Consider the following 19,621-nt stretch of genomic DNA (forward strand, 5'->3'; position numbering starts at 1 on the left):
CATTCAGAACTTTTCTTTGGGTACTGCCAAGTTCAGGAGAGAGAGAGAGATCGAGAATGGGTCTCAAGTCCCCCGTCTTTTTTGGCACCAGAAAGAACCTGGAGTAAAACCCTGATCCGAACTGATCTGGGGGGACGGGTTGGATGGCTCTTTTTTGTAAAAGCTGCTGAATTTCTGTAGCAGCTGCCTCCCTCTGATTGAGTGGTACATCGAGGAGGCTTCTGATTTTGGGGGTTACAATAAAGGGAATTTGGTAACCTCTGGATATGATGCGAAGCACCCAGTGATCTGTTGTTATGGACTCCCACATTGCTAGGTGCTTCGAAAGACGCCCCCCGACTGCCTCCAGAGAGGAGCAGCTGGGCAACCCCTCAGGGGTTCTGCGTGGGCCTCTTAGAGAAGGGTTCTCTGGACCCAAAGTTTCTGGGACCCCCTCTGCCTCTTGGGCGGCGTCCTCCCTGTCCTCCTCTGCCACGAGAGGACTGGTTGTCTGGAGCAGACTGTAACTGATGCGATTTTTGGAACCACATCTTCTTCTGACCCTTTTGGTTCTTAGAAAAGGACCTCTGGGGAGCAGAGAAGTGGACTCCGATGGCAGACAACGTCTTCCCGTCTTTCTCGCTCTGGACTAAGGTGTCGCAAACGGTTTTGCCAAAAAGTGCAGAACCATCAAAGGGGGCATTCGCGAATGACGCCTTAAAGGATTCCGAGAAGTCACAGTGTCGGAGCCAGGCCTGGCGCCTGATTACCAGGCTAGCTCCGCCGGCTCTAGCAGCTCCTTCAGTGGCATGTGACAAGAGCCGCATAGAGGTGTTAGAAACTGAACGTAGAGTAGACATTCAGGAGGTGTACAGATGCTTGTCTCCTTTCCGACATGGACTCTGGGGGGGATGTAGCATATTCTTTTATTAGATCCCGCTGCATCCGGATGACGTGTGCCATATAGTTCAGTGCTCTCATGGAGAAGGTTGCTGAACTAAAGACCCGCTTCCCCAGGCAGTCCATCACTCGAGAGTCCTTACTCGGAGGGTGGACCACAGAGCTCTCCTGAGCCAGCTCTCTCTTGGTGGCCGCCGCTACCAACATGGCATCCACAGGGGGACCTCTGCTCCAGTTGGTTCATTCAGCAGGGGGACTCAGGATCCTATCCGGGCGCTTAGGGATTGGCTCCACAGTGTCCGGCTCCTTCCAAGCCCTGGTGGAAATAAGGTCCACCAAGGGGTCGGGGGGAGGGGACACCCAAGAGGTAGATGGCCCTGCTTCGAACGCCTCTAGGAATACGGACTCATCGGAGGAAGCCTTGGGGGCAGACCACCCTCCCCTAATCCTGAGCATCTCCATGATGTCTCCAAAGGAGACATCCTCGGGGGGGTGACCTTGGAGAGCCTTCCCCTTCATCTAAGTCCGTATCTTCAGTAAGGGACTCAGGGGAGTCCATGTGCCTCCTCTTATACTTGGTTTTGTGAGGGACCTCTTCAGGGGGGCTGTCCGAGGAAGACTCACCAGCAATATCACGTTCCACAGGAACACCCAGAGACGTTGAAGCAGGCTGTCCCGAAGACCGGGTGATGGGAGCCTAGACCAGCTGAGAGGGAGTGCAGGGAAGAGCCGAAGCCAGGACTGGGGGTCCGGATACACTCAACAGTGCCCTCTCCACCACCGCAAAAGCCGAGGGGGAGCTACTCTCAATAGGCTCCGAGAGTCGGCTCCCACTCAGATCCGAAGCGAGGACCGAATCCGGGGCTGAGACCCTCGGATCCGAAGGACCCGTGTGCTCCGACTGGGACGGAGCCGAAGTCACAGAAAGTCCCTCGGATCCGAAGCTCCGCCCACGGCTCCAAGAGGTCGGAGCCGACAAACTCGAGGGACCAGTCAGAGCCGAAGAAACTAGTACTGTCGGCCTTGACACACCCCCCCGGATCCGACGCGGCTCGGCTCCGAGTGCTCCGAACCCGGGAAGCGGGACGGAGAAGGAGCGATTGGTGCAAAAAATGGGGTTGAGCTCCCCCCCAGAGGGGGGGGGAGGCAAGAGCACTCCCATCTGCAGCTGGGCCTGGATGAACCTCCTCATCATCTGGTCCATGTCTGCATCTGACATACTAAATTTAGACCTCGACGAGGCCACCGAGGCAGACCTAGAGTTACGCCTCGATGACCTCGACGGGGACCGGGTTGCCTCCTCCCCAGGTCCTGGTGAAAAACAAGGGGACTGGAGCCGAGGAGGAGGCGATCCAGAAACCCTGGATGGAGAAGCCCGCTTGGTGGGTGGGGCCGAGGAAGAGTCCTCGGCCCGCCGCTTATGGTGCTTCTCCTTCCTTTTAGTTTTTCCAGCCTCCCTTTCCTCCAGAGCCAAAACGGGAGGTTGAGTCCCGACCGGAGGAAGGGGGGCAGGGGTGGCTGCTACCAAGGACTGGGTAGCGGCCACCAAAGAACCGGAGGTTAGAACCAAGTCCGGGGGCAAAAGGCCCGCCAGAATCAGCTTCGATCTCCGGTCCTTAAGTGCCATGGGGTTGAACACTGCACAAATCGTGCATCCCGAAGAAAGATGTTCAACCCCAAGGCACCTAACGCACCGGGTGTGGCCATCCGCCGGTGAGAGCTTATGGCCACACTCGGTACATTTTGAAAAGATGGCTTTAGGGGCCTCCGACATATTAAACGTAAAACACACTCACTAGGCCCCTAACACACCACAAACACACACTACGGACCAGCGAGGGTAGGGAGGAAAAATTTTACAACAAAAATAGATAATTAAGAGGGAACCTAAGCAAACTCACACAATCACACAAGAAAGTACAAAAATTCTAAGATTTTTCTCACAAAAACCTTCCGAATTGCCAGGAGCTCAAAATCCAGCTTGTTGGCTTGAAGCACGGCAAACTAGATCTGAGGTCAGTTAGGGTTGACAGGGGATTATGGGTAAAGGGAGGAGCTAGGAGCTCGGATCTATGCTGTGGTAAAAGTTGCCGGCTCGGATCCGAGATCGGATCCGTATCCCAAAGGTTGCTGACAAATGAAGTTCCTACTTCAGATGTATTTTTTTAAAGGATTCATGGATTTTCTTGAATCAATTAAATTATAGTTTTAGGGGAAAGAACAACTTATTTGTACTATCAAAAATAGTCTGGAATTTGTAAGACTTTAAGTAAATATTCTAAGAACAATGGGTACTTACGTATTATCACAACCACATTGCAAATGTGTCTGAATTCTTGAAGTTACAGCCCAACGACTCTATCTGGCCTTGTAGGGGTTGGGAACGCTACCAAACAGCTTTTTATTGCATTGGCTGAACACCCAGGAGCAGTAGTAAGCCCCAAAATCCTCTTCCAGCTTGACGTTCTTCAACAGATGTTTTCATTTTAAAGGTCGTGGACCCAGCTGTGCCAACAGAACACAGCAAGTCAATGTAAGATGAAGTACTTACCCTGAATCCCAATGCCAGGACAACCTGAGGATATGTAAACACTGTGAAAAATAAGTAGGTATGAAATGATTGCAAGTGTGTTTCTTTCTGTTTTTCTGCAAAATGGAACCACAGAACACATACATTGACACCCAATAAACATACTCCTTTCACCCGATGACATTTTGTAGCTATTCCTTTCTCCGGTAATGTCTTACAGGTTGATGGTTCTGAAACCATGCAAAAAGGGGTGAAAAGACAGCGTAAACAAATGAGAACATTTTAACAGTATGGCTTGCTGTCACTTAAGAGAGATATGAGAGGATACCACTTCTGGGGGGCAGCATACCATATGAGGGATGTAAAGAGAAAGCTCACAAACTGCTGTTTTTTCTCAAATGACTCTCACAACAACCCACTAGTTTTGGGCCACATGGTGCGCAGCTCGTCTCAACTATGAATAACAGAACTGTAAAATGTCGCATCCAGCGACCCTATCAGTTCAAATTCAGGACAGTAAGAACAACAACTTGTTTGTCCTTGATTTCCACAATTATGACCGATTTGGAACCTGGTTGCGAGGGATTTGCAATGTGGTTGCGATAATACGTAAGTACCGAACAATGCTTTTGATATTAGTACTATTTGTCAACTTTTGGAATTAGTCTTGACCAACAATTTTTTTCAGTTTGAAAAGGGTTTATACCAGCAAATAAACAGTGTAGCAATGGGGGCCAAGGTACATAGGTTCATAGGTTGATACTAGGCTATCGGCCCTAGGGCCTATACAAACCTAGCCATAACAATTCCCAGGCTATTATTTCCCTGGTCCTCTGTCTAACAGGGCAATTGACATGATCCGTGGGGTGAATTATCTCCCATCCAATCGTCAAGGTTCTTTTTTAAGAGGGCCAAAGAGGCGCTCAGCTTGACATGTATGGGCAGTCTATTCCAGAGTATGGGGAGTCTCTGGGTCAGGAACCTATCCCTCCAGCATGTTTTGTTCATTGTGATGACCAGGTTTAGATCCCTGGAGTGTGTGGCTCTGAGAGATTGGGATTTCTTTAAGTGTAGCATGTCCAACAGCTCTGGGTTTGATATGTCCTTGCATGTTAAGCAGAGATCACCTCTAAGCAGGCGATATGTGACAGAGTATAGCTGGAGTTTTTTTAGACGGTCAGCACAGGGCATCTGCTTTGGGCTTGTGATTCTTTTAGTGAGGTATTTCTGTGGCCTTTCCAGTTGTTGCAGATGTCTTGTGAGGTACATACCAAATGGGGCACTGTTCTCTATAATGGGTCTAATGAGGGATGAGTACAATGGGACAATGCCCTCCTTTTTTCTGGATGAAAAGCCCTTAATGATGAGGTATGCCACATAGAAGGATTTCCTGACTGTAGTGGCAATGTGGTTATCGAAGGTGAGACCACTGTCCACTTGTGTCCCTAAGTCCCTTATCACACTTTCGGTGTTTAGTGTACTGCCACTTATGTGGTAATTCATGGGTACATGTTTTTTTCCCAAAGGGGATAACTATACATTTCTTGGCATTGAGCTTGAGCCCATGGCTCTGGCACCAAGCATCTGTTTCTGTAAGGCCCTTTTGTAGAATATCTACTTAATTTGAGGATTCAATAATGGCTCCCAGTTTGCAGTCATCTGCAAATTTTGTTAGCCAGAGTCCCTTAGTGCTGGCCTGTACTTCAGAGAAGTCCCAGGACTGAACCCTGAGGTGCTCCAGTTGTCACTTGTCTGGAGCTGGATTTGGAGTCGGCTACTTTTACAGTCTGGATTCTGTCAGTAAGCCAGTTGGCACCCCATCGAGTGACGTAGGGATTAATGCCCAGCTTAGTAAGTTTATCTATGATTCCAGAGTGGGGGATGGTGTCGAAGGCCTTGGCAAGGTCCAGATAGGCTGGGTGGACTGCCTTGCCCTCATCCACGGCTCTGTATACTGATTCGAAGAAGTCAATCAGGTTGAGGAGACAAGATCGGCCCTTTACAAAACTAAACTGGGTGGGGTCCAGTGTTTGAAGGTTGCCAATGTCTTTGTTTATAAGTTCCATGATAATGCGTTCCATGGCTTTGCAGATCAGGCTCGTCAGACTGATGGGACGATAGTTCCCAGGATCCAAGGCGGATCCCCCCTTGTGAAGTGGGATAACTGTAGCTATGCGCCACTCACTGGGCATGAAGGCTGAGGTGAGGCTATGATTAAACATGACACTTAGGTGAGGTGCCAGTTAACTTTGTAGTTCATGTAGTACACAGCCCGGAATGTCATCCGGTCCTATGGATGATGTATTTTTAGCTTTGAAGAGTGCGTTTTTTACCCGTGTGGCCATGATTACCGGAAGTTGTAAATCTTTTGGTATTGAGCTGGGCCCTTTAGGGGGTGAGAGGAGGGTGAAGTTAGCACTGAATCGATCTGCAAGGATATTGGCAATAAACTTGGGATCAGTATATTTAATGCCATTCTGTTGTAGCTCAGATCAGATCTGAGCATTACCATTTAGATTCTTGACATAAGTATAGAATGCCTTGTGGATGTCCTTGGAATCTTTGGCAATTTTATTTTCGTAACTAGCTTTGGAGGATTTTGTGAGGGATCTCAGCTTCTTACTGAGGCTGGTAAGGGAGTATTTTGCATCCTGGGATTTTCCTCTTTTCTGCAACAGTTTCTTCCTTCTGTTGTACAGTTTATTTATGGCAGGGAACCACCAGATTGGCTTCTTTTTTTTTGGAGGAGAGCATCTTGGTTCTATTTGGAATGGCATGATTCATGCGTGAGTGGATGTGCTCATACAGTGCCTTGTTGTAGGATTCAGCAGTCAAACTTTCAGTTCCTGTCTGCATGGGTGTCATGAAGTTTGCCACTTCTGACTTGAGTAGCATAACGTTAGCTTTGGAGGCATTTTTTATGGAGGTTTCCTTACAGGGGGGGGGGGGGGATGTGGATATCAAGGGTGATTAGCTTATGGTCAGACGTGACCAACGAGGGGGTGACCCCTGGCATGGAGCATCAATCTCCCATGTTGGTAATGACCAGGTCTAGGATATTTGAGCCCCTGGTGGGACTATGGATTAGTTGATCCAGGACACTGGAATTTATGAATTCCAAGAACCGTTGGGCTAAGGTGTTGGTGCCCGAATAGTTTTCCCAATTAATGGCAGGGTAGTTAAAATCACCCAGTATTAGGGTGTTTGGTTGTATCTTAATATTTTCCAGTATGTTTAGAAAGGTGTAGTGAGAATCTTGGGGCATGGTGGGGGATCTGTAGCAAGCTACAATTTGGATTGCAGTCTTACCTAGTATTAGTTGTACCTGTAGAATTTCAGATGCACTGTGTTGGGCAACTAGCCTGGAGGTGTGAATACCCTTGGTGAATATGGACATTCTTCCACCTTTAGTGTTTCGGTCCTGATTTGGTGGTTGGTGGAGGCTGCCCCAGCATTTGCTAATTTAATTATATGTTGGTTGGAACTGGAATTTCGTAATAAGCTACCACTTTCTGAATGTGTCAGCTATTACAAAAGGTATGTTAATGATTTGTTTTTTTATTTGGACAGGTCATCAGGAATTATTTGAACAATGTTTAGTACAGAATAACAGTAGTATTGATTGGTTGCAATTTAAGATTAGTGCTGTAGGTAAAACTGCCAACTTTTTAAATACATTAATAACTTTGGAAATTCAAGAAAGGGGGTTAACTAGTAATATTTATAGAGAAGACAAATTTACAATTATCTGCTTGCATATCAGTAGTTTTCTTCCACTTTTTATGAAATTAAATATTTTCAGAGGACAAGTCAACAGGCTAAGCCATCTTATTAGTGACAATAAAAAAATTTTAGTTAAGGTTGGTATACTTATTGACTTGTTTCAAAGAAGAGGTTTTCATGAGGCCAAATTAAGAACTATTTCCTATGAGATAGTGGCTAACAGAATGAACAAGTTCCCTACTATTCTTTGTTGCAGGATTTATACCTATGACCAAAAATAGTAATGACAGGGAGAAGACATGTTCATTTCCTATACTGATTAGTATAGATGGACCTAAGATTCTTAGAATTATTCAAGATAAGTGGAAAGTTATTTTGGGGGAACCAGGAAGTGGCTAAGGTAGGTGGTATTGAACCTCAATTTATATATAAAAGCAAAATAACGAAACAAACTAAAAATGTAAACACACTAAAGTATTAAAAAAAAGAAAAGAAAAACCACGCTGGAACCAGGTGCTCTTAAAGTTAGCGCTTTCGTTTACTTCAATCGTGTAAACTTCTTCAGACCAGGTCTGAAGAAGTTTACACGATTGAAGTAAACGAAAGTGCTAACTTTAAGAGTACCTGGTTCCAGCGTGGTTTTTCTTTTCTTTTTTTATATATAAAAGCACTAAGAATTATAACAAATCTTAGAGCACACTTATAAGAAAAATAACCATGAAAGTAGTGGTGTCCTACGTACATACCCCTGTCATAATTATAATTTTTACATATATATATATATATATATATATATATATATATATATATACATATCTCTCTCTCTCTCTCTATATATATATATATATATATATATATATATATATATATATATATATACTCTCTCTCTCTCTCTCTCTATATATATATATATATATATATATATATATATATATTCTTCTACTAGTTATTATTTTAATAATTTAAGTTACACATTTAGAGCCAAAGGTAGACTTGATTGTAGTAGTGAAGGGATAGTTTATTTTGCATGCTGTTGTAATTGTGATAGTTTCTACATTGGCAAAACTACTAGAAAGTTATTATTTAGAATTAGGGAACATGTTTTAGTGATAAAGAAAAAGGATACTAAAAAGACGTTATGTACTCACCATAACGTTCCATGTTTCTAATCCATCTTGCCCTTCATTCTTACTGATGGGATCGGAGCCGATCCTCGGCTCCGACTCGGCTTATTTACAAGCTCAAAGTCTTCTAGTTGGCTTGTAGCTAGGTAGGTATCCCATGGTGCACCAGTACAATCCCCAGATCTTGTTTGCTGATAACTAGGAGAAAAAATAACAAACATACAGAAAGAAGCCATAACAAAAAGGTCTCCAGTGAGTAAAGATAAAAATATTTTTCTGTCTCCAGGTACTTCCAGGATGGGGATAGCAGGGTGGGTTCATAAGAATGAAGGGTGAGATGGACTACAAACATGGAATGTTATGGTGAGTACATAACTTCTTTATGTTCTGTAGTCCTATCTCATCTTCATTCTTACTGATGAGACAGCGTCCCTAGCACCTTATTCTTGGGTGGCTCAAGGAAAAATACTCTTGAGTACCGTGGAACCAAAGGATGCTCTACCCCTGGAGGTTAAATCCAATACGCAAGGAGTAATACATGTGTGAGGGGTAGCCCAAGTTGCTGCTGTACAGATATTATCAAGTGGAACCCTGGCTTGAAAGGCTGCAGAGGTAGACTGAGATCTCATAGAATGAGCCTTAATTTTGAAAGGTAAAGGCCTACCCTCATAATTGTAAATGTAAGCTATACAGCTAGAGATCCAATTTGAGAGGGTCACTTTGGAAACTGGTAAACCTGACCTGGATTTGGAGAAGGAAATAAATAACTGATCTGACTTCCTGAATTCTTTAGTCCGGTGCAAATAAAACCGTAATTGTCCATGAACATCCAACTGATGAAACCTGTATTCTGCTGCATTGGAATGATTTGGGAAAAACACCAGACCTTCTATGGATTGGTTCAAAGTGCTATGGGAACAGACCTTGGGGACAAAGGATGGATTAGTATGAAGAGATACTCTGTCTTTGTGAAAAATCAGATAAGGGGGTTTTACAGACAGTGCTTGTAACTCTGACACCCGTCTGGCAGATGTGATAGCCACCAGAGACAAGGTCTTCCAAGACAGACATTTCAAAGGCGATGAATGAGAAGGCTCAAAGGGCGGAGACGTCAATTTGGACAGCACAAAATTAAAATCCCATGAAGCAACAAGTTCTTGAAATGGGGGTCTTAACAAAGTGGCACCTTTGAGGAAGGTTTTGCAGAGCCTATGTGACATCAGATTAAAATCTTGTATGCCTACATGAAAATTAGAAATCACTGCCAATTGAACCATGAAAGTGGCAGCCTCAGATCCCTGGTGGAAAAGCTCAGACAGGAATTCCAAAACCACCGGAATGGAGGTGGTATAAGGGTCAACATTCTTTTCCTCAGCCCAGACAGAGAATCTCCTCCATTTACTAGAATATAATCTCCTAGTGGAGGGTTTAAGAGAGGATGTTAGGATATGAGTCAAGGAGGGTGAGAAATCGTGAAGCCTGACAAGGAATGGAACTGGAGCAGCCAAGCTGTCAGATTGAGGGTGTGTAGGGTGGGATGAAGCGAGCCTGACATGTGCATCAAGAGATCTGGCACTGGGTCCAGAATCCAAGGATCATCTAGAAGAAGAGGCCCGAGAAAGGGGAACCAAACCTGACAAGGCCAGTAAGGAGCAATGAGGATCAGTTTGCTTCCCAGCTGTTTCGCTTTTTGAATAACCTTGGGTATGAGAGGAAAAGGAGGAAAAGCATAAAGGAGACCCAGGGACCAATCATGAACAAGTGCAACTCTTGGTGACACCCCCGGAGGAGGGATGAGGGAGAAATAGCTGCTGCATTTGGCATTGATCTGGCTGGCAAAGAGATCGCAGCAAGGCTGTCCCCATCTGGGGAAAATCTGCTTCACTATTTCCTGTTTCAGAGACCACTCGTGAGGCATCAAGATTGCCCGGCTAAGCTTGTTGGCTATCATGTTGGTTGTCCCTGGAATGTGCATTGCCACCAGAAAACACTGGGAAGATATCGCTCATATCCAAACTTGAATGGCCTCTCGTCAGAGTGGGTATAATCTGTTTCTGCCTTGTTTGTTGATATACCATACTACCGACATGTTGTCTGATTGCATCGCAATCATCCAGAGAGGCAGAAGGTCATGAAGTGCTTGCAACGCCACGAGCACCACCCTCATCTCTAGAACGTTGAAATGCAGGTGATCCTAATGATCTTGCCATGTGCCTTGGACAGTCCTGCCTAGATAATGCCCCCCCACCCTATCTGTGAGGCATCCGTGGTCACAGTGGCAACTGGTTGGCGAGTGACAAATGAAGTGGTTAACTGGTTGGGTTGAGTCCACCAAATGAGGTCCTTCTTGCAAGAGTCTGTCAGCAGTATGTGATGAGATAATGGTAGATGTTGAAAGGACCAATAGGATGACAGAAGCCACTGAAGAACCCTCATGTGTAGTCTGGCTAACGACACTAGTAGTATGGTGGAAGCCATGGTCCCTAGCATCTTCAGAATAGTCTTGGCCTTGACTTTTCATATGGGGAGAAAACATTGAATTTGAAGAACCAAATTCTGTGCCCTTTCTACCGGAAGACGAGCCAACATGTCTACTGTGTCTATCTCTGTGCCTATAAAAATCACAAATTGAGAGGGCAATAAGGCAGATTTTTCCCAATTGACAGAAATTCCCAACTGGGCACAAAGCTGAATGGTAGCATCCCTGGTCTGAAGAAGTAGATGCTTGGTGGGGGCAGTCAGGAGACAGTCGTCCAGATACGTAAACACCTGGAATCCTCGACATCTCAGGTGAGCTGTCACTACTGCCATACACTCAGTGAACACCCTGAGGGCTGCTGTGAGACCAAAAGACAGAGCACAAAACTGGTAATGACTGGCTCCCAGCCAGAAGTATAGATGACTCCTCGACGCCCTGTCCATTTTTATGTGGTAGTAAGCGTCGTGGAGGTCTATTGAGCACATCCAAGTGTCTTTCCCTAGTAACGGGAGCATAGACTGCAGTGTCACCATCCAGAACTTGTCCTTCTTTACTGATTCGTTCAATCTGCTGAGGTCCGAGATGGGCCTCCAGTCCCCTGTACGTTTTGGCACTAAATTTGGAATTTGGAGTAAATTCCGGATCCTATTTGGTCTGCTGGGATGGTTTGGATGACTCTTTTTGCCAGCAACTTGTTGACCTCCACAGTTGCCTGATCCCTGTGATTGGGTGGAACATCATAAGGTGGCAGAGAAAAGGGTATGACATAACCTCTGGTAATGATTCTTTGTACCCATTTGTCTTGAGTGATACTTAGCCAAGCTTCTGGATACAAAGAAATGTGACCCCCGACCAGCTCCAGAGTAGCACAGACGGGCCCCACATCAGGAGCACTGGTAAGGCCGGCCCCGAAACGAATCGCGGCCTCCCTGGTTTAGTGGTCCGCCCCTGCCTCTAGGGCGACGTTTATCATTTCCTCCTCCTCCTCTGCCTCTGAAGGAGGAGTCACCCTGTGTATCTTGGAAAAACCTCTGGGACTTCTTGAACCACATTTTACCACCTCTCTGACCCTTAGGGTACGGTCTAGAGGGGACAGTAAAATGTACTCCCACTGCAGAGAGTGTTTTTCCTTCTTGCTCGCACCTGGTGAGTGTGTCCTTCACCTTGGGTCCAAACAATGAAGAACCGTCAAAGGAGGCGTTGGTAAAAGTAGACTTGAACGGTTCCGCAAAATTACACAAATGCATCCAGGAATGACATCTTAGGGAAATTACTGATCCCGCTGCTCTACTCGGTCCATCGGCTGCATAGAGATAAGCCTCATGGACGAATTGATAATAGAGTTCAAGGTGGACAACTGGACAGACACCTTGTCAGGGACTCCCTCAGTGCATGTATCTTGTAGAGAATCTCCTAACTCCTTAAGGAGATCTCTCTGAAACCTCGTGAAGTGTGTAAGGTAGTTCAGCGATCTAAGAGTAAATGCCACTGACAAGAAGATACGCTTCTTGTATCTGTCCATTGTTCGAGACTCTTTATTCGGCGTATGAACAGAAGAAGAAGTTTCTGCTAGCTCCTTCTTAGTGGCCACTGCCACCACCATGGCATCTACGGGAACACCTTTAGACAAAAATTATTTTTCCCTGGACGCAGAAAGAAACTTATTTGGTCTCCTGGGGACTGACTCCATGGCATCAGGAGTATCCCACACCTTCCGACTAATGAGCTCCATCAGTTTGTCAAAAGGTTGAGACCCAAAAGCCTTCAGGTACACTGACTCCTCATCAGAAGGGGTGATAGTGGGCCAGCCGCACCTCTGCTTAAGGATTTCCAGGATGTCTACAAAGGAGACATAATCAGAGGACGACTTGGTGGACCCTTCTGACTCCTCAAGGTCAGTGTCTGAGGTAAGAGACTCATCCTGGGAGTCTACATGCTTCCTCTTGCATGTTCTCTTCCATCGGGGTTCCTCAGAAGGATATTCTGGGGAAGTCTCAGAAGAATGGGGGTCACCAGCTGGTGGCTCTTGAGGCTGCAGATCTCTGCTGTCTGGAAAGGGAGTAGGTGCTGAAACACAAGTAGGTGCCCTAGGGGGAGAGTGTCGGTACCCCTGGTAGGAGCTGATGATCAGGACAGCACACTCCTCATCATCTCAAATGCTGACCCCTCTGGCTCTGAAGACTTCTTGACTCCAAGGAGACCGAGGATGCCACCGGCTCCGAGACAGACGTAGGGTCCGAGCTCACTCTCGACGATGCACCAAGAGGAAGGCTCGGAACTGAAGAAGTTCAGTTCCAGGCATCCCTGTCGGGGCCGACTGGGGAGCTTCAGCTCCTAGACACCACGGACAGCACCGAGAGTGTCGGAGTGGAACTCGGTTCCAAAACAAACTCAGTGGGAGCTGGAACCGAGGGTTCCACCAGCAGTACCAAACACTCTGGTTCCGAAAGACCAGCATGGCTCGGAGGAGGAATCACTGAAGGGGGGATGGACTCAAGTGGCCCTGGAACCAACTGGGTCAGAGTCAACAACAATTTCAGTAAGGCAGATGACTTCAGAAGTCTCAGCACTACCCTCTCCACATCTTCTTCCGATAAACTCCTGGAAGATAGAGTAGGAGAATGGGACGTCTGCAATATGGGTGACCTTAATGTAGGGGAGACCGGTAAGGGATCCGTAGACTGGCTCCTTTGAATACTCTCAGTGGTCAGCTCTGAACTACTTGGTGCCGACCCTGTAACCACAGTAGTAGAACTCTTGATCGGCTCTGAACTCAGTGGGGCCGATGAGGCAGTAATTTTGTCAGACTTAGTAATTTTAAGAGATGGCTCTGAGACACCAGCCGGCACCGGGGAGGGCCTCTTAGAGGATTTGGATTTTTCCTTTTTAGATCCTTGAGATTTAGCAGAGGAGGAAGAGCTAGCCAGATCTTCCTCAAAGGAAGGCTTTAAGAGACCTTTTAGTATGAGCTTATTTTTTCTTTCTTGCAACACCCTAGCACTAAAAGAGTGGCAAAATAAGCAAGTTTCCTGTAAGTGGATGGCCCCAAGACAGTAAAAGCAGTTACTGTGGCCATCCGTTATAGACATCTTCTGTGAGCATTTAACACATTTTTTAAAGCCAGATGGCTTATGGTCCTTAACTTCCTTTGACATGTCACAGAAGCTAGAACTCACACACACACAGGAAGAAAGTGGGAGGACTAGGTCCTCTAATTTAAACGGGCCTAGCCCTAAAGGAAACGCTAAAGAGACACCACGAAAACTAGGTCCTCTAACTTAAACGGGCCTAGCCGGGGTAGAGAAGAAAAAGGAAACTAGGTCCTCTAATTAAAACGGACCTAGGGGGTACAGAAATCAGTAGGGAGCCTCACACACACACTAGAACAAGAATATAAGTCTAATTTCTGGAAAGCACAAAGAATGAAGGTCAACAGAACCTCGTTCTGTCTGCAACCCTAACAACAGTAATATCAACAAATGGAAAACTCTGCAACTAAGTTATTGCTTATAATATATAAGAAAGCACATAAGCCTAAACTAAGCACAAAAGGTGCCTACAACTACTAATATCAAAAGTATGAAAACAGGAATATAGAGGTCTATATATATATATATATATATATATATATATATATATATATATATATATATATATGTGTGTGTATATATATATATATATATATATATATATATATATATATATATATATATATATATATATATATAAAAAACAACTAAGTGAAACTGCACACAGGATACCAAAGTACTATAAGGCCAACTGTACTCAAAGAAATTGCACACAAAGGCGCTCTAATAAATGCTAACTACAAACGCTACACTAACTATAGCTATAAAATGCTATCTAACACTATCAAAATATGAAAATAGAAGATTTATCCAATTTTAGAAAAAAATGTTTAAGACTTAGCCACGGCCAAGAAGAAGCACATCTGAACTTGTCGACGCGGCAAATGAGATTTGGGGATTGAACTGGTGCACCATGGGATACCTATCTAGCCACGAGCCAACAAGAAGACTTTGAGCTTGTAAATAGGCTGAGTCGGAGCCATCAGTAAGAATGAAGGTGAGATAGGACTACAGAACATTAATGCTTTGGCTAGGCATAGTTTGTGCTGTAGGGATTTTTGCAAATTTACATTTTAGTGCTAGAGAAAGTGGATCAATTATATTTAATTGATCAGTTTAACAACTATTTAGAATACCTTGAACTCAAGTGGCAGGGTTTATTTTGAGGGTGGATGTTGCCCCTGGTTTAAATTATACTATTTCTGTAAAAGGTTTATTGAAATATAAAGCACTTTTATGACAGTACATGTATATTTGTATGGTTTTTTTAACTGCAACTTTCATACAGTTTTCATTGATTAATTGAATGTGTTTTTTTACTGGTTGGTTCATTCTGATATTACACTTTTTGAGGTTCAAAAATGTAGTGATTTTAATGAACTGTATCTCTGATGATGTTCTAAAATAGTAAAAGAATGTAAGCTCTTAAAGTAACTGTTCTGGTTTATGTATTATTATTATTATTATTATTATTATTATTATTATTATTATTATTATTTTATTTATTTATTTATTTTTGCTACATTGGTGTTTGCTGTTCCTCCAAGGCACCTTGAGGGTTTAATCTCAATTGTTTATTCATCCCTTGAATTTTCTGAGTGTTTATTTGCTGATGGTTAATAAATGAAATTATGTTTAATTGTAAATGGATTTTAGCAGCAATATTAAGCAAAAGAAAAAAGAATGGGGGCCTAATAAGGATGAAAATTTAGTATGATTGTAAGGAAAATTATGAATATATGTGAATATTTTTGTATATCTATACATTTGTACATTTGTAATTATTTGTAAGTATGTTGTAAGTAAGAGTTCTTTTTTGTATATAAATAAAGGACCCCTACTCTTTTCAATAGGTGGTGTGGGATCTTTTACATCCACCTGTGCTACCATCAATTCATGCAGATGAGACCTCGGTTTAACATCTCATCCTAAGGAAAACACACTCAGGAGGGCAGCACCCCCCCTTAAACCTGCACTGCAGTATCAGCAATCCAATCAACTAAAGTGGGAATAGGACCCACAGCTTTCTGGTCTTCCAGCACTAAAGATGAGTGTGCTAGTTGTTGTGCCACTAACACTGCAAACTGTAAGAGGGTCTGTTGTGTGTTTCATAGTAAAGTATTCCAGTACATAGGTTCATAGGTGTGTACTAGGCTAACGGCCCCAGAGCTTTTAGAAGCCAAGCTCATAGGATTATCCTGGCATTGTGCCACCCGACCTTAGTTTCCAATGCCTCTGTCGAGCAGAGCCACTGGAGTGATCCCTAGGGTGAATTTTCTATTTTCCATCCACTCATCAAGATTTCTCTTGAAGAGGGCCAGTGAGGTGCTCTGTTTGACATGTATGGGAAGTCTATTCCATAGCATGGGCAGTCTCTGGGTTATGAACCTGTCCCTCCAGCACTTTCTGTTGATTGTGGTAATGAAGTTGAGGTCTCTGGAGTGTGTGGTGCGGAGGGATTGGGATTTCTTTAGATGTAGCATTTCTAACAGAGCTGTGTCAGACATGGCTTTGTAAGTCAAGCAGAGATCGCCTCTACGTAGGTGATACGAGACAGAGAATAGGAGTTTTTTTGAGTCTGTCCATATAGGACAAGTGTTTAAGGCCTAGGATCCTCTTTATGAGGTACTTTTGCGGCCTCTCCAGTTCCTGCAGGTGTCTAGTGAGGTACATGCCAAATGAGGCATTGTACTCGATGATTGGCCTAATGAGGGAAGAGTAGAGGGAGACAATGACCTCTTTCTTCCTGGATGCAAAACCCTTAGTAATGAGAAGTGCCACATAGAAGGACTTTCTGACCACAGTGGCAGTGTGGTGGTCAAAAGAGAGGTTGCTGTCAACCTGTGTTCCCAGATCTCTTATAATAGCTTCTGTGTTCAGTGGACTACTATCGATGTGGTAGTTCATGGGAACGGGGTTTTTCCCAACGAGGATAACGACACATTTTTTGGCACTGAGCTTAAGGCTATGGTTCTGGCACCAGTCGTTGGTCTCAGTGAGGCCTTTCTGTAGGATGTAAAACAGAAAACAGAACGAAAGACCAAACAGCACAAACCCAAGGCAAACAGGACTGTAGATTCAGTTCAAATTTAATAAATCCAATAAACCTTGATAAACCAGTAGCAAATACACGATAAAAACAGTGGCAATACACACAAGAAATGTAGTTAAGCATGCTTTCACCTAGTAAAATACCAGGCTTCTTCAGAACAAAAAATCAAGTCCATTACATCCCTTAAATAGCTGATTAAAACCAATTAACATCAATAAATCATTTAAAGTGAAAAATAATTAAAATGAAAAATAATAATAATTCATTAACTCTATGTAACCCACTGATTTAAGTTAGAAAAAAAGAGATTTTATCCTCTCATAAAACAATAAAATCTTATTCATAAAATACACAGTTACCATGTAAAAATGTTATATATACAAGGTATAAAAAAATAAATAAATATGCAGAAGAAATGTATGCAACTGTTAATAGTTCTTGCCCTCTATAATCCACCTAAAATACATGCAAGTAAACCAGAACAAGCAAAAATTAGATTCATGGCAGTAAAAACTTAAGGTAACAAACCCAATACATCAATTATAGTTTAGCTGCCCTGAGTTTTAATACACTATTAATACTAGTACAATTGTTGAGTCCAGGAGTTCTGCCTGCATCCAACTTGAGCTGCCAGAACAGTTCCCTGTATTCCAATCTGGACTCCCAACACTCACCTCGGGGGTCAACTAAAACTTGTTCCAACACAAAGAACTTAATTTTCATCCTTTTACAGGACAAGGAATGCCTAAAAAAAGCATTAGATTCCTTTCCCTTGGAAACCTTATACATACGCTCCTACACCCTTCTCCTTAGTGTTCTCTCAGTTTTACCAATGTAAAAACTATGGCAGATTTCACAGATGCCAATATATACTACCCCTTTCATTCCACAATTGTAATACCTAGAAGCCTTGATTCTAAAACCCCTGGATGGAATGAATATCTCGCTCTTGTCAAGAATAAAACAACATTGTTGACAAGCCCCACACTTGTGGGTACCACATCTAACTCCATCACCTATCCATGCTATAAAGTCCTTCTTTTCAAAAAGCTTCTTTAAATTAGTATCCCTCCTCCTAACAAAGGTGGGGTGGCTCAGGAGATATAAGCTGGTATCCTCATTGACCATTAAAATAGGCCAATATTTCCTTATAGTGTCCTCCACCTGTGTTGATGTACTTGAAAAAGTGTGAACAAAGGCCCCCATGTGTTTATGCTCCACATCATCTACTTTCTCGAAACTATTAATTCCAGTACCTAACAAAGGAAAAAATGTTGGTCCCTATTCTCAATTTCCTCATTGGCTAAACGATCAATCAATTGTTTAGGGTATCCACTTTCAAGAAATAGTGTAGTCAAAGTCATAATCTCCTCTACGAATTCTGAATTCACACTGGTCATTCTAGAAGCCATAACCATTTGGCCCTTCACTATACCTTTCTTTTGATAATAAGGGTGTCCGTTCTCAAAATGCAAATAAGAATTTGAGAATGAGGACTTCCTGTACAATTTGGACTGAAAACAGTTGTTAATAATGTCTTTATACAGTGTAATGTCCAAATAATTAATACTAGAATTACTAACAGTGTGTGTGAAAGCTAAAAATTCCATTGAGTGATTAAGATATGTCATAAACTCATCAAGTTTGTCCATGGGGCCGTCCCATAATAGACAGATGTTGTCCAAATATCAGGTATAAAATGTAATGTACCTCTGTCAATCAGTGTTAAGGACAAACCTCTGCTCCCAATAATATAACACACAATTTGCATACAAGGGGGCACAAGCTGCCCCCATAGCAACACCTTTTCCTTGCTGGTAAAACTCCCCATTGAAATGTATAAAATTATTCCTAAGAATGGTGTCCATTAAATCCAGAATCAAGTTAATAGTATTACCACCTAGAACAAATTCTGTCAATAAAATTTTCCCAAACCACTCCAGTCCCACATCGTGTGGGATGCTGGGAAATAATTCAACCACATCTATAGTGACTAAAAAAAATCTCTGAACCAAATTTGTCCCTAGTTATCTGTCTCAAGAAATCCCATGAACCTTTAGTAATGTGTGACACTGAGTTGATAAACTTCTTTAATTTCAAATCAACATAGGTAGTCAAAGGTTCAGTGTTACTCCCAGCTCTTGCTACAATGGGTCTAAATTTCATGTTATCAATCCCTTTATGGGTTTTACGTATCCCAAATATATAGGGTATCCTAGGCTTCTCAACATGCAGATAGTTATATAATTTCTCATTAATACTACCCTGCAATAGGTGGTCCAATAAGAAATAATTAATTTTAGAATGAGCAATGTTAATCTCATTGCAGGAAACAGCAGTATAATGCTCTGGATCCTGTAGAATATTGTACATGAATGTATCATAATCAACTGCATACATCAAAACAACCCCACCCCCTTGTCTGGCTTCATCACTCTTCATTTTTCATCCCTCAGTTGTTTAAGTAGGGTCATCTCTCCGTCCGAGTGATTCGTGACTGACCTTCTTTTAACATCCAGTTGCCTGAAATCCCTCTCTACCAGTTCCTCAAAAATTTTCAATGACTGGTTGATAGGAGGGTTAAACAGACTTTTCCTACTCAACTCAGGTCTGTCCAGATCTTGACCCTTGAAAAAATGTTTTTAAGTTACGTTGTCTAATAAACATTTTAAGGTCAATCAATGTATTCACCAAAAATCCAGGATGGGAGGGTACAAAGTGAAACCCTCTAGTAAATAATTTTAA

The 19,621-nt window shown here is 43.3% G+C and overlaps 1 protein-coding gene across 3 annotated transcripts in view; it reads right to left on the reverse strand.

Annotated features, from left to right (window-relative positions):
- The window catches only part of F5 (coagulation factor V), a 1,256,984-nt gene that overhangs the window by 11,926 nt on the left and 1,225,437 nt on the right, over positions 1-19,621 (reverse strand). The window lies entirely within an intron of this gene.

Source organism: Protopterus annectens, chromosome 5.part0 (genome assembly GCF_019279795.1).
Source record: "Protopterus annectens isolate FY-2018-M chromosome 5.part0, PAN1.0, whole genome shotgun sequence".
Classification (NCBI taxonomy): domain Eukaryota; kingdom Metazoa; phylum Chordata; order Ceratodontiformes; family Protopteridae; genus Protopterus; species Protopterus annectens.